Genomic DNA, 11,556 nt, shown 5'->3' with positions numbered 1-11,556 from the left:
TTTTTGTCTGGAAAATTACAAGGACAGAGGAGCCTGGAAGGCTACAGTCCTTGGGGTCACAAATGGGTCTGACATGACTTAGCGACTAAACAACAGCATAATATAATATTATTCAGTCATAAAAAATAAGGTGAGATATATACAGATAAAAGATGTGATATATATGATGTATATATAAAATGTGATATATATATATATATATATATATATAATGGAATATGTCATATCTTATTTATCTATTTGTATGATACTAGATGCTTAGGTTACTTCCATGGAGTTAGAATCTCTTTGTAAAACTTCTTGAGGTTGGTTGCCCCTAATATTTCCTTTTTCTTTAAGGCAAAAATTGTATCTATATATTATATTTATCTATGATTGGAAGATATATTCCTGGTTTATTATCTCCATATTCAAATTTCAAAGTAACAAAATAATAATTTTATACACCATACAATCCAGGGTAGGGTTGGGCTCAGGGTGATCAAATTCATTGTTCACAGGGTGGGCAGAACCCTCTGCCTTCAAACAACTTTTTAAGCTAGTTTAACTTTCAGCTCTGAGTCCTGGTGGCAGTCTTGAAATCACAGAAGGTTAGGGACTGCAATTACTCAGTCATAGGGATGAGCTTCTAGTTCGGAGGTGAGGAGAGGGTTCCTGGAAGTGACCAATGAAGCCTCTGCAGCAGAAACGGAAGACAAGGGCAGAGGGCACAGGGGCTGAACCGGAGGGGCGTAGACCAGGGGCTGCTTCAGAGCAGCAGCAGCCAGTAAATCTGATGTGAGAACGTTCTTCTTGTAGCTTCCAGAATTTAAAGGCAGGACCCAGACGGACCCTTAATTGGACCAAGGAGATCCCAGGAAGCCAGGAACTACAAGCCCTTGATTACTGAGGTGGCCCAGACAGTAGTTCCAGCTCCTGGAAGGTATGGTCAGGTTGTTTTTACAAGAATGGCCTAGGGACGGCCCCATACAACGACACTGGATGGGGGCCTACAGACTTCACATTGCTCAGGCCACGAATCAAAGCCCTCAACACTGTGGTCAAACAACACCAAGTGGACGCCCTTCTTGATGTTAGTCAATGTACGCACGATCCAAAAGGAGAAACTCTCTGTCTGCCACTGGATGGGAAAACGTTTATGAAAGAAATACTGCAGGATGGCATAGTTGGCATCTAGAAGTCTGATGACTGGCTGATATGTACGGTCACTGCCTTGTTCTGTCCAGCAGCGAGAGACAGAGATCCAATCTTTCCACTCTCCAGAAGTTCCAGCCACAGACCCTTCTTCTCCAAGTCTAAAAGTTCTCCCTCGTATCCACACCCATAGGCAGGACAGTAGCTCGCCTCCCAAGAAGTCTCCGGCCTGACCTCCACGTTTTCCCCCTCTTCCTCTGAGTCATCGCTACCAACTCAATGTCATACAGTTCCAGATATCTTCGCCCGTGGGGTTCACGCTGGGCTTACGTCCTATGGGTCTGTGGTCTGTGCTCGTAAAAGTGGCCCAGGATGCAGGGCCTGGGGCCCTCAGCAGGGGGCAGGCAAGTGCGGCTGACGGGCCACAGCTTGGCATGGTTATAGGGCAGGATGCTCTGCCACAGGTCCTGGCAGTCTGGCCAGCGCCAGCACACCTGGAGGCAGGGCCTGAGAAGCATGCTTGGGGCAAGTAGCTCAGCACCTCCCTGTATCTCAGCCCGTGCTCCTCTCCAGTGGGCCTTCTCTTTGCCGCCTCCTTTTTCTTAAATTTGGAGATTCATGAAGATCTTGAAATACAGTTCTTGGGAATGTCAAGAATTTACTGTACATCAAAATATTGATAGTGTGTTATCTCTGGTGGTTGGAAGAATGATCTTAAGTGTCTTCTTAGTAGCTTTTTCATGAATATGCATTACTTGTACAAGGAGAAATTAATGTTGCCTTTAAATGCTGTCTTGAGGGGAAGGTTAGGCTTTTTGCTAACCTTTTTCTGGAGGATGCTGATGGGTGAGCAGTGTGTAGAGGTGGGGATCCAATTCGAGTCTGTGCTCAGTGGGCCCAGCCAGCTCCTACCTACTTGCAACAGAGTGTTGCTAGGAATCAGATAATGGGGAAGGGAGATGGAGGAGGAGAGAGGAGAGTAAAAGAGAAAACCGCACTGTCACGAAAAGCTCAGAACTCCCCTTTCAGCCTTTCCCTTGTAATTAGTTGGTACAGCTAGCGGGGAAGAGCTCTTGGTAAGTTAGAACTTGTCGGGCTCGAGTCCTCAGGATGTTTAAGACTTGCTCAAGTGTTTGGGGAAAGCTTAGTTCTCAGATAGCTCCTCCTCCTTCCCTGTCTTTTTATTTTAATTCCCTGCCTGGAGGGGGTTTGCAAAGAGTTGGAAACTCTAGTGCGCTGATCAAGGAGCCTTCTCTCCAGGGCTGTTCTGGGGATGCTGGGATGAATTTGGTTGAAGCAGGTTTCTCTCTGCAGTGATTTGTGAGCTGACTCTGCAAAGCTCTTGAGGGGAGCAGTGGAGGAGGAAGAAAAGTGGCCAGGGTCCCAGAGAGTCAAGTGCATCTGCCTCTTATAAGGACTCTGTGACTGCATCATTAGGTCCACTCAGATAGTCCAGGACAATCTCCCCATGTCAATATTATTGGCTTCCATCTATAAAATCCTTTTTGCCATAGTTGTGTCTGACTCTTTGCAACTCCGTGGACTGTATCCTGCCAGGCTCCTCTGTCTATGGAATTTTCCAGGCAAGAAAACTGGAGTGGGTTTCTGTTTCCTCCTCCAGGGGATCTTCCCGACCTAGGGATTGAACCCACGTCTCTTATATCTCCTGATTTGACAGGCTTATTCTTTACCACTAGCACCACCTGAGGATGCCCCTTTTGTCATATAAGGTAGCCTATTCACAGAATAGGGATTAAGACATGGACATCCTTGGGGGGCATTATTCAGTCTACCACAGATGTTTTGCTGAAAGTTTTGTTTTAGGTTTGCAGGATTTGTTTACAAAAGAAACCGCTGGTTACCCAAAAACAATTTCAATTTTTATAAAAGATTATTTAACTTAATTTCAATACACAGTTCTTAGAAGAAAAGAAAGAGAAACAGTGGAGAGGAGTAGGCAGCATATACATCACCCAGTTGGGCTGAAACCCATGTCCAGACTTGAACAGTGCTGGGAAATCCCGAATGACAGCAATCTGAAGTCCCAATTGGGAAAGGGTCCCCGGTGGTGTGTCCACTCCATGGGTGAGACTTCAAATTGCAGTTTTGTGGGTTTGTCATCAGTTTGCATGGAAAAACCCAGCTCTGGTTTTTCTTTAACTTTTACAATGCTGTCTGTTTCACCTTGTGAGTCACAAGATTTTCTAGACCCCTGGGGGCTGACCAGGTCCCCAGGGGATCCAGAAATTCCAAGACCTACACCCTCTCTTATCTAAAGTGCCTCTTGATTTGCTGGTGACAATTGTGCTTTCTGGCAGGCACATTGTCCAGGCAGAGTCAGAAGTCAGTCAGAGGCCTGCTCACCTGCTTTTGAAGCCTGAGCAAGACTAATTCCATTTTAATTTCCCTAACAACAGAGATGGTTTTTGCTTCTAGAACAGTTGTTTCTACCTGCCTGTGTTGTAATCCCAGTAAACAAACTCCCGTTTACCAAACACAGCTTCTGGGCTTGACCTGGACCAAAAGTTTTATGAGGAACACCTTGTAACTTCCTGTACTCTTTCTGATGCTGGAGCTATTATTTTTATCCTCATTCTGTGCTGTGCTTAGTTGCTCAGTTGTGTCCGACTCTTTGTGAACCCATGGGCTGTAGCCTGCCAGGCTCCTCTGTCCGTGGGAATTCTTCAGGCAAGAATTCTGGAGTGTGTTGCCATGCCCTCCTCCAGGGGATCTTCCCAACCCAGGGATCAAACCCAGGTCTCCTGCATTGCAGGTGAATTCTTTACCATCTGAGCCACCAGGGAAGCCCCCTCATTCTACAGAAAAGAAATCAAAGCCTGAGATTTCAGCTGAGATCACACAGGGAGTAAGTCAAGGACCTGAGATTTGAACCCAGGTCTGTTTGGTCCCAAGATCATTCTCTTCTGTATCTCACTCTTCTGACCATGGTAGCAATCCCCTTGAGAAAACTCCCATAGATCCTTGCTCATTCCCTTATTAGACCCCTCCCACATCGTACTGGGATTAGTCAGTGTGACCAATAAAATACCATGAAAGTGAAGGTGGGTGTCTTCTGCAGTTAGGGCATCAAAGATGTTGTAACCATGCTCTCTCTTGGACACTCACTCTGGGGAGCTAGAGGCCATCCCACAAGCCTCTCAAACAACCCTGTGAAAAGGTCCACATGGTGAGTGATTGAGGTTCCTTGCTGCAGCCTGGAAAATCCCATGGGCGGAGGAGCCTGGTAGGCTGCAGTCCATGGGATCGCTAAGAGTCAGACATGACTGAGTGACTTCACTTTCACTTTTCACTTTCATGCATTGGAGAAGGAAATGGCAACCCACTCCAGTGTTCTTGCCTGGAGAATCCCAGGGACGGGGGAGCCTGGTGGGCTATCGTCTCTGGGGTTGCACAGAGTCGGACACAACTGAAGTGACTTAGCAGCAGCAGCAGCAGCAGCTGCAGTCCTAGCTGGCATCTTGAAACACCCAGAGCCCCGACCTTCCAGCTGGGACACTCTCAGGAAACTGTAAGACAGTAAAGTTTTTTGTGTTGTGCTTTTTAGCCACTACTTCTTGAAGTAATTTGTTACACAGCTATTTATGACTAATACAAGGCCTGAGTTCTAGAAATGTGGGCAAGTTTGCTCTGAGCTCTAGCTATGCAAAAGAGGTGCTGGTCAGACCTTGATCCTCTGAAACCTGTGTTCTGTTCCAACTACTTAGCACCTAGCCCTGCAGTGAAGAACCCAACAGTTACAGAATGTGTCCCATTCTTGAGCCACTTTCCCCAAAGAGCAGAAATACTGTTCATCTATTATCCTACTGCTCCATGACCATCCATGGCTCCATAATGCCCATAAATGATTCTCTCAAGCCCAAACTCCTTTGGCTGACATTTCTCCCTCCCATCTCCCTCATGTCACAGCCCTTCTGGTCTCATTTTTCACTGATCCTCAGGCTGACCCTTCAGGTCTGGTTGGACCAAGGTGTTCACCACTACACTCTCTTCTTGGTTGTTGATTTGTACTGCTCTTACCCCATTAGTTGCAAAGGAATGCACAAATCCAAGCTGAGAATCTGTTAGGTAGTAGGAACCAATGAAGGATACTCTGTGTGCGGTGTCTCTATTTGCACATAAGCCATTTTTACAGAGAAGGAAATGGAGGTAAAATGACCTGCCCAAAGTCCTAGGGGAAGTAGGTGACGGAATCAGTACTGACAGTCAAGCCCGCTCAGCTCTGTGGCTGTAAGCTCAGGATTTTTCCACTACACAGTCTTGCAACTGACTCACACTTCTGTGGAATTTTACAGTTTTAAAGCTCCTGCCTATGATCATCTTTACTGAGCTTCACAACAACCCAGGGTGATAGAGCAGGGACTGCTCACCCCATTTCACAGATGATAAACTCCACGAGGAAGAGTATTTGTCCCCAAGGGGACAAGTGTCAGAGCTGTGATTCCAAGTTAATATCTGCCTCCAGACCCACCGCTCTCTCCTCTGTCTTCTCTTTGAATGTCTCCCCAAACTTACCAGAGAGTTCTGTGTATCACTGATACTCAGTGCATATTTGTTGGCTGATTAATTTTTTAATGTATTCTTTAGTAAATGGAACTTCCCTGATAGCTCAGTTGGTAAAGAATCTGCCTGCAATGCGGGAGACCTGGGTTTGATCCCTGGGTTGGGAAGATGCCCTGGAGAAGGGAAAGGCTACCCACTCCACTATTCTTGCCGGGAGAATTCCATAGACTGTATAGTCCGTGGGGTCGCAAGTGTCGGACACGACTGAGCGACTTTCACTTTCACTTTTACTGTAAATGGTACAGACAGAGTCTGATGGCTAGAGAATTATCTGTGATGACTGAGACTGACTTTAAAAAAGCACACTTGAAAAGGTGTAGCAGAAAGCTATGAGGACAAACTCCAGGAGGAGCTTTATGATTGAAAGTCTGAGAATAGTAATACAGTGTTGAACAAAGGAAATATGGGACTAACTCTGCTGGGGGAATCTCTAAGAATGACCCATCCTTGCCTGGATTTACAAAAGTTCTGTTTGTTTTTAGGGGCAGGGGATGGACAAAATGAGCTATAAAGGGTCTGGCATCCATCACTCAGGTGTGGATGTCATTGTTATCTGAGTCACTGAGCCAGAGCAAAGAAGAGGAAGAACGTGTCATGTTCTTTGTAGGGGATTCCCCAGTGCTCAGGAATTCAGCTGATGAAGTTCTACAGAGAGATTCTTGGGGACAAGTCACACAGGATCAGGTTCCTTGGGCCTGTGAAGCTTCACAGGTTGTCCCACCCAGTCCTTGCATATCATCAGACACTCCAGAGGGTGCTCAATGAGTATCTGCTGAATGTCACATAAATGGATAGCTGTGCCTTTCTCCTGTTTCTCTAGGGTTCTCACAGTGTTTCCCCCTGTCCCGGACACCCATTCCAGTTCCAACTGTTCTTTGTTGTTAGGGCTTCCTTCTGCCCTAACCGCTTGCAAATCAAATCCAGTGGACTCTTGTCCTGCCTTCTGTGGGCATAGTCCAGGACTGGTCACCCCAGCCTGTGATCATCGTCCCTGTTTTTTTTTTTTTTTTTTTTAAAGCACCTTTTCATTTGGATTCAGAACGTACTTGGAGTAAGAGATGTGAAGAGACTCAGGTGTAGCCAGAAAGCAACCTTGAGCACTGGGCTGTCTGGGGCTAAGTTTCCCATTCATAATCCACTTCGGGGGGTTTGTGAGTGAGGGGGCCATTCCCCGGATTCCACTGGCCTCCATCTGAGGGCCAGGAGACATGGCTGACTCAGGATCTATCACACATGAGTCTGCATGTATGATCTTGAACAAGTTCTTCCTGACCTGCGCCCTGGCTTCTTCACTGTGAATGAGGTGGTCAGATTCCTTCATTCTGCCGTGCACTCAGCAGTTGTTTTCTGAGCATCTGTGATGTGCCAGGCTTTGATGACATGTTGGTAAACACAATACAGTTTCTGCAATCAGGGACAGTATGTACAAGGAGAGGCAGAGAAAAACCAATGGACGCAATGAACAAGTGCCGAGAAGATGTAATGTCAGGTGAGTGTGGGGAAGGTAAGTACAGCAGGGCAAGTAGGCGTTACTGATGGGGGTCTGCTTTAGGTAAGGTGGTCATGGCAGGCATTTCCCAAGAGGTGACATTTGAGCAGAGACCTGAAGAAAGGAGGGAGCAGGCCAGGCATGTCTCTGAAAGAGTGGATCCTCAGAAAAGGGACAGCAAGTTCAGAGGGCTTTGAAAGGAACCTATTTAGTGTATTTAAGAAGCTGCAAGGGACTTCACTAATGGTCTAGTAGGCTACCCTGGTGACTCAGATGGTAAAGAATCTGCGTGCAGTGGAGGAGACCGGGTTTGATCCCTGGGTTGGGAAGATCCCTTGGACAAGGGAATGGCAACCCACTCCTGTATTCTTGCCTGGAGAATTCCATAGACAGGAGGCTGGCAGGCTACAGTCAATGGGGTTGCAAAGAGTTGGACACAACTGAGTGACCGACAATTTCAGTGATTAAGAAACTGCCTGCCAATGTAGGGGACACAGGTTTGATCCCTGTTCCGGAAACTAAGACCCACATGCTGCAGGGGACCTAACTAGAGAGTAGCCCTCACTCACTGCAACTAGAGAAGGCCCGTGCGTAGTAACAAAGACCCAGCACAGCCATTAAAGTATCTGACTCTTTGCCACCCCATGGACTGTGGCTGGCCAGGTTCCTCTGTTCATGGGGTTCTCCAGGTAAGAATACTAGAGTGGGTTGCCATTCTCTTTTCCAGGGGATCTTCCTGACCCAGGGATAGAACCCCGGGTTCCTGCACTGCAGGCAGATTCTTTACCATCTGAGCCACTAGGGAAAGAAAGTGAAAGTGAAAGTGAAGTCACTCAGTCGTGTCCGACTCTTTGCGACCCCATGGACTGCAGCCTACCAGGCTCCTCCTTCCATGGGATTCTCCAGGCAAGAGTACTGCAGTGGGGTGCCATTTCCTTCTCCAGGGGATCTTCCCGACCCAGGGATCGAACCCAGGTCTCCCGCATTCCAGGCAGACACTTTAACCTCTGAGCCACCAGGGAAGCCTTAACTAAATACTTAAAAAAAAAAAAAAAGCAATAGCAGCAGCAAGGAAGCCAGGTAGGGACAAAGTGCAGAGAAGTCACCAGGGGCCGGATCACATGGTAAGGACCTTGGGTCACCCCTTGAGTGATTGGGGCAGTCATGGGTCACTGAGAGCAAGGGGCTGGCAAGGTCTGACAAGTGGTTAAAAGGGGAAATTGATCCCCAGGGATCCGACTTGGGCTGCTCCCAGTCCCAGGCTAAGGAGATCAGGCTTGGTATGGGAGGGGCAGGGTAGACCCAAAGGGAGGTCCTGCCCAAGAGGCAGACTTTGTGAGCTGTGCCAGGACAGACTGAGGGAACCTGCCTGCCCATGCCTCATCCTGTTCCTGCTCCAGGGCGGTAATCCAGACCTCGGTGAGCAGTTAACACAGAGCTGACTGACAGATGAACCCACACCCCCAAACCATAGGCTGTGGTGGCCTCAGGGTTGGGGTGTGAGATACTAACTTAGGGGTTAGATGTCTGGGGTCTCGGCCACTCCCAAATGATATGTTCTTCCCTCTTTAGAAAAATCCTTCCTCTTCCCTCGCCTCTTCTCTCTAGTTTCCCTTAGCGCCATCTTTATTCTTCCAGTCAATTCCCTTTTCTTCCTTTTCTATATCCAGCCTCCAAGGACTGCATAGCATCTCCTAAAAGTCCAGGGCTTATTAAATAAAATCTAGTAAGATGAGCTCCCTGGCCCATCGAAAAGCTAAGACAGTTGCCTTTGTTCTGGAAACTAGAAAGTTGTAGCGTCTGATGTTAAGGATTGTGATTCTGGAGTCCTCTAAAACCTTCTAGTAGGGAAAGGGGAAGTCGCTCAGATGTGCCCGACTCTTAGTGACCCCATGGGCTGCAGCCTACCAGGCTTGTTCGTCCATGATTTTCCAGCCAAGAGTACTATAGTGGGGTGCCATTGCCTTCTCCAAAAACCTCCTAGTAGGTGCCAGGGAATTACATATTGTGATAAGACCGAGGATGTAGGTCCATCCAAGGCATTCCGGGAAGACCGAAGGGAGCTCTGATCCAGCAGAGTGAGGTGGGGCCATCAGGGAAGTCTTCACAGAGAAGGGGCTGTTTGCAATAGGGTTTGAAAGGTGGGTCGGATTTTGCCAGAGAGAGAAAAGTTGTATGCAAGAGAATGTTAGGAAAGGCCAAGAGCAAGAAGACTAGTGTGTTTGGGAAGTGACCAGTCAGTTATCTAAATTAAATGCCAAAAAGTCTTACCTTAGTGGAAAAATCAGATGTGCTGGTTGTTTGATCCCATCCGGTAGTTTTTGTTTTGTTTTCAAGTAACTATCACTAAATAAACACAGATGATCTTCAGGTAATAAATGAGATTAAATATTTATATTATGTTCAGGTCAAAGGGTAAATATAATGAGGAGAGAAGGGAGGAGAAGGTTGGGGTCAGGGATAGGAGATTTCCTGTTTAGACAGAATGGTGTCTGGTCAGTTGGCGACATTTGATCCTGAAAGGAAAAAAAAAAGAAAGTTTGGGAAACCTGGTTGAAAGGTTCCAAAACACTCCACTCAACTGGAAAACCACTTCTCAGATCTCCTACTCCCTTTTCCTAGAAATGGTTCATTTTGTTAAGAGTATTAAGAGAAGAAGGGATTTAAAGAGAAGACATTCTGATTCAGAATAAGAATACCTAGTGTTCCTACCACACCTTTCTCCCAAGGAGCTCGGGTTGCTGGAGAGAAATTATATCATTAATTCTTCACCTCATTCCTGCCTCCTTTTCCCCCAAATTATCCTCCTCACCCCAGCTTCCCTGGTAGCTCAGACAGTAAAGAATCAGCCTGCAATGCAGGAGACCTAGGTTCGATCGCTTGATCCCTGGTTCCGGATGATCCCCTGAAGGAAATAGCAACACACTCCAAAGCACCGGTAGAGCGAGGAAGTTCTTGATACCTAACTCAAATCTCTTTAGCTGTAGTGGAGCCTCATTTTTTGGGTGTTGTTTCCAATTGGCACAAAGAGCGAATGTCTTGCCCCCATCGTGTCAAGAAGCTTCAGAAACTTCCCTTAACTGGCCAATTTTTAAAGTTAATTTGTTAGATACTCCATCTTGCAAATGAGAAAGCTAGACTTTTCCAAAGCTGACGGGAGGAAAATCCTTGCATCCCACCAGCTGGTGCAGGTGGGCCACTGACTCAAGGATTCTTCGGCGAGTACTGAGCTCAGAGCCCTCTCCTGTGCACCACAGAAGAGAGAAGTCGGTTCTGATGGTTCCCTGTCCTGAAGGAGCTTTCTGGAAAGAATGAAGCAGGTATGTGTGTGTGCTGAGTCATTCAGTCATGCCCGACTCTTTTTGACCCCAGGGACTGTAGCCCTCCAGGCTCCTCTGTCCATGTGGATTCTCCAGGCAAGAATACTGGAATGGGTTGCCATTCCCTTCTCCAGGAGATCTTCCTGACCCAAGGATCAAACCTGTGTCTCCTGCAATGCAGGTGGATTCTTTCCCGTCTAAGCCACCAGGGAAACATGTATCCACAAAAAGCTAAACATCAACTTAAGTGATAAATGTCAATGCAAGATAACCATGGACAATATCATGAAGAAGAGTATTATTATACTTTAAATAATAATCCGTTCAGTTCAGTTCAGTCGCTCAGTTGTGTCCGACTCTTTGTGACCCCATGAGTCGCAGCACGCCAGGCCTCCCTGTCCATCACCAACTCCCGGAGTTCACTCAGACTCACGTCCATCGAGTCAGTGATGCCATCCAGCCATCTCATCCTCTGTTGTCCCCTTCTCCTCCTGCCCCCAATCCCTCCCAGCATCAGAGTCTTTTCCAGTGAGTCAACTCTTCACATGAGGTGGCCAAAGTACTGGAGTTTCAGCTTTAGCATCATTCCCTCCAAAGAAATCCCAAGGCTGACCTCCTTTACAATGGACTGGTTGGATCTCCTTACAAGGAGTCCCTTGCAAGGGACTCTCAAGAGTCTTCTCCAACACCACAGTTCAAAAGCATCAATTCTTCGGCTCTCAGCTTTCTTCACAGTCCAACTCTCACATCCATACATGACCACTGGAAAAACCATAACCTTGACTAGACGGACCTTTGTTGGCAAAGTAATGCTTTTTAATATGCTATCTAGGTTGGTCATAACTATCCTTTCAAGGAGTAAGCGTCTTTTAATTTCATGGCTGCAATCACCATCTGCAGTGATTTTGGAGCCCCCAAAATAAAATCTGACACTATTTCCACTGTTTTCCCATCTATTTCCCATGAAGGGATGGGACCAGATTCCATGATCTTCATTTTCTGAATGTTGAGTTTTAAGCCAACTTTTTCACT

General features: G+C 46.9%; 1 pseudogene; it reads right to left on the bottom strand.

Annotated features, from left to right (window-relative positions):
* Nucleotides 1-868: 868 nt before the first annotated feature.
* LOC147377869 (F-box only protein 27-like) lies at nt 869-1,652 on the bottom strand (annotated as a pseudogene).
* Between the last annotated feature and the right edge of the window lie 9,904 nt (nt 1,653-11,556).

Source organism: Bos grunniens, chromosome 2 (assembly GCF_055505025.1).
Source record: "Bos grunniens cultivar Pamir isolate PY7600 chromosome 2, Bosgru_T2T1.0, whole genome shotgun sequence".
Classification (NCBI taxonomy): Eukaryota; Metazoa; Chordata; class Mammalia; order Artiodactyla; family Bovidae; genus Bos; species Bos grunniens.
Note: the sequence above shows the minus strand (reverse complement) of the source record. Positions and strands in the feature narration are given on the sequence as shown.